The sequence below is a fragment of the Panthera tigris genome, chromosome B3, assembly GCF_018350195.1.
Source record: "Panthera tigris isolate Pti1 chromosome B3, P.tigris_Pti1_mat1.1, whole genome shotgun sequence".
NCBI classification, from domain to species: Eukaryota; Metazoa; Chordata; class Mammalia; order Carnivora; family Felidae; genus Panthera; species Panthera tigris.
In genome coordinates, this window is record NC_056665.1 from 79,124,261 (window position 1) to 79,128,140 (window position 3,880).

At 38.2% G+C, this 3,880-nt stretch overlaps 1 non-coding gene across 1 annotated transcript; it reads left to right on the plus strand.

Annotated features, from left to right (window-relative positions):
- Positions 1–2,747: 2,747 nt before the first annotated feature.
- Positions 2,748–2,856, plus strand: LOC122239828. Its single transcript, XR_006219213.1, has one exon. It is a non-coding gene; the product is annotated as a U6 spliceosomal RNA (small nuclear RNA).
- Positions 2,857–3,880: the final 1,024 nt, after the last annotated feature.

Sequence of the window (3,880 nt, forward strand, 5' to 3'; positions counted from 1 at the left end):
GTGGAAGACTCCAAACTGATTGTACCACCCTGATACCCAGAAAAAGGTCTCTCTGGGTGGAGAGAGAAAACTTGAGGCCAGTCCTCTTCACTGACTTGAACCATCACAATGTGCTCCTAGACTGACCACCGCTTCACACTGACTCCTAGATGGATTCCAGGATTTTTTTCTGCGTTTGTTTAAAGCACTAGTTTCCTCTACTCAATTCTACCTGTTTTTGCATTTCTCTATGTGCCTCCCAGTATCTTCTGAATCACTCTTTCCCTGACACAACTCTTGAAGAGTGGGAACTTTCCCCTTCTGCAGACACTGATAGATCTTCTGTGCTGACCAGGCGCTCTGAGGGAAGGACAAGCTGAGGCACATTTCCAGATGGTGAGTGAAATAACACGGCAGTGTTGAGCTTTGTTACCAACCCAGAAAGTTCCGCCGCTACAAACTTAAGTAAAACAAACAAAAACCCTTCTCTTTTGGCTGTATGAAACCTCAGTTGTTGGTTGTTGTTTTTTTTTTTTTTTCCATCTTTATTTAGACAGTGGTGAAATGTTCACAAAAAGTTCATAGAAAATTACTAGAGAGGTGATGTGGATTAGTGGTTAAAAGTGGACCCAGACCACCCAGGGTAAATTTGGATAAAGCTATGAATGCTTCAAGTTTCTCAGCTTTAAAATGTATATACTGTACAATAGCAACACGATGATATGGTTGGTGTAAGCATTTAATTAATTTCTATAAATGCTTGCCAGAGTCCTCAAGTGCTAGTTTGTGCTCAATAATTATTAACCACTGTTCCTTGCAACTGGATGGTCTTCTCAGGGCAGGTTGTGAATCCACCAAGCTCCAGCTTTGTCAGGTGTGGTTCACCTTTCAAGCACCGGCCTCACTTGTTTCCAAGGCTTTGGCTGGAAGTCAGCTGCTTTTTTTAGGTAAAAGGGTGTGCCTCCAGGAACCATTCTGTTTCTCAGCAAGCAAATCACCTTGATTTCTTCCCAGACACCCTATCCCTAAAATAGTCGTGCAGCTTAGCCTTTCCCTCTTTTCACTCAAGGTCTTCAAGAGGATGGAATTATATATTTGATTTCAGTCTTTTTCTTAAGACCCAGCAGTAAGTGTACAAAGAAAGTAGATTGGTGCTGAATACAGTTCCTGGTACCTCCTGTTACTGCTTTTTACACCTAAAGTTTCCATCTTAGAGAGAGGGCTGGTCTTGGATCCTGGGTAGTTTTTATACTCAAGTGTGACTCTTTGATTATAGTTCCTTTCAGAGTAATTATAAACTCATATATTTGGAGAAGATAAGAATTATTTGTTAGGAGACAGAGGCAGGTGAGAGGGCTTGAAGAAAAGGCCAAAAACTTGGGTTGTTACCCTTTTCAGAGACCAGAAAATGATGGGCAAACTGCAGATCTGGCTGTTTCTGTAAATCAAATAGAACTAAGCAAAAGGATGAAGAAAGAAAAAGTGGTAACCCTGACATCTTCTAAAATGGGAACATACTCATCCTTTATAGATGCACATATCATCCTCTTAACAAAATATCCTGTATTTACTTTAAAAATAACAGTTAACATAGGGCTCCTGCGTGGCTCAGTCGATTGAGTAACCGATTCTTGATATCAGCTCAGGTTATGATTTCATGGTTCATGGGATCAAGTCCCATGAAGGGCCCTGTGCTAACCGCACAGAGCCTGCTTGGAATTCTCTCTCTCCCTCTCTCTGTGTCCCTCTCCTGCTCCCATGAGATCTCTCCCTCCATCTCTCTCTCAAACGAAATAAATAAACTTAAAAAAATAATAGTTAACACATAAATAGCAAGGGGGGACATTCAAACACCAATTGCCTAATTGGAATAATTCAACTTGAATAGGTCTGAAATTGAAATGGTCATTGTGGCAAGTATCTTTGATGCAGACTTCATGTTTAAGTTCTTCTCAATTAAACTCTAAAAGACAAAACAAAACAAAACAAAAAACTAACTCCAGTGTCTTCTCTGTCAGTTGAAACAATCAAAAAGAATATTTGTTTCACCAAATTCCCTTCTTTTTTTTTTTTTTTTAAGCTGGGAAGCGGTATGGATCAGTCCATTTTATTCCCTTCAATGTAATCATGTTACCTTTTATAGCTGGAGGTTTATGGAGATTTATAGAGCACTCTCTTATAATAATGATTCAAGCTAGCTAGGTATTCACAAAATAAAGACTAATAAGGAAAATTTTCTTGCTGCTTTTTCCTCACCAAGTAAAAATTGTCTGACTCAAAAAGAGCAAGTCTTGTCTTTGGTTTTTCTCTTTTCTACCCTACATATCCAAATACAGTGAGCTCGCCTTGCATTTGAATGTACAGAGGGCTGTACAAGTTCACCTATGGCACACAAATTATTTTGTTAGGGTGCCATCTGCTGGTGTCAAACAACCAAAGACTTATTTTTCTTAAAGATTAATGGTAAGCTTCTAATAACACTAAAGACTTTGAAGTTATTTGATTCAAATAAGGTTTTGTCTTTTCTCATTTATAATTACAGCATAGACTAATTTCAAATGGCTGTGTGATGCATAATTCTTCAATGCTCCAATATAGTAATATAAAATGCCACTTTATTTTAAAGTTAGGAAAATGGAGGCACCAGGCATTGCCTTGACATACTGGTTCATGACCCGTTGGATTCAAATTTCATTTCTTAGTTACCATGGCTCCCCTGACTTTCAAAAAAGTTCTGTTCAAATTTCCCCCTTAGAAAAGCAATTTAAGTGCTCACTTCGGCAGCACATATACTAATACTAAAATTGGAACGATATGGAGATTAGCATGCCCCTGCACAAGGATGACATGAAAATTCGTGAAGCGTTCCATATTAAAAAAAAAAAAAAAAAAGGAAAAGCAATCTATTGCTGTGTTTGTGCTTACATCAGTTTCAACACTTAATGTATTATTCACTAAATTTGTTCTCTGTGCTATGATATAAGGTATGGGACCAATCTGTTGCTTCTTAAAGCAAGCTTATCACCCTAGTCCCAATTATTTATATTCAATATCAGTGCAGTTCCCAAGTATTTTTCTTAACCTACCTTCTACTGGAGATGAGGAAAAACCACTACTCCCCCCATTTTTTAAAAATCTTTACCACTTACTATCTGTATGATTTTGAGTAAGGCATTTAACTTTCCTGTACCTCTTCTTTATTGGTAAACTTCAGATAAAAATAGTAGCTATCTGATAGAGTTATCTATCAGGTTATTGTGAGTGTTAAAGAAAATCATACCTAAAAAGTTCTGAGAACAATGCCTGTAATCTAGTAAGCACACAATAACTGCTAGCTGCTTAATCATAGTTATTTAAGCATTTCAACAAATCTGGGTTAATATCAATTAGACAACCATTGCTTTACAGTAACATCTGGAATCCTTAACTTCCTCCCAATTAGGAGATATAAAGTGTGTATGTGTACTTATATTTTGGAGAAGAGGGGAAGAATAATTACCTTTTGTTCTCTCTCAATGAGCATTTAACTGGCTTGAAATCTCAACTCTCTTAAATCTATATAAAACCTTGCACGGTCTGACTTCTTACTCTTCCATCCTCATGTCTCAATATTCTCATTTTCAAACTGTTTTCCAACCATAATGAACTTCTTTCAGTTGCCTGAGTGAGCCAGGCTTTTGCTCTCCACACTTTTGTGCAAGCTCTTGTCCCCTGTGCCTGGAGCCCCTTTCTCTTCTCAGCCTCTTCCATTACTCGGCCAACACCTTATCTCTCAGCTCTGCCCTTAGGCAGTCTTAAGTCAAGGATTAGGTATCCTTTCATGGACTCCCATAAAACTCAGTACTCTTCTACCCCACCCCTATGCCATCACATTTCTACATGGGGACAGGTGGAATCTAGC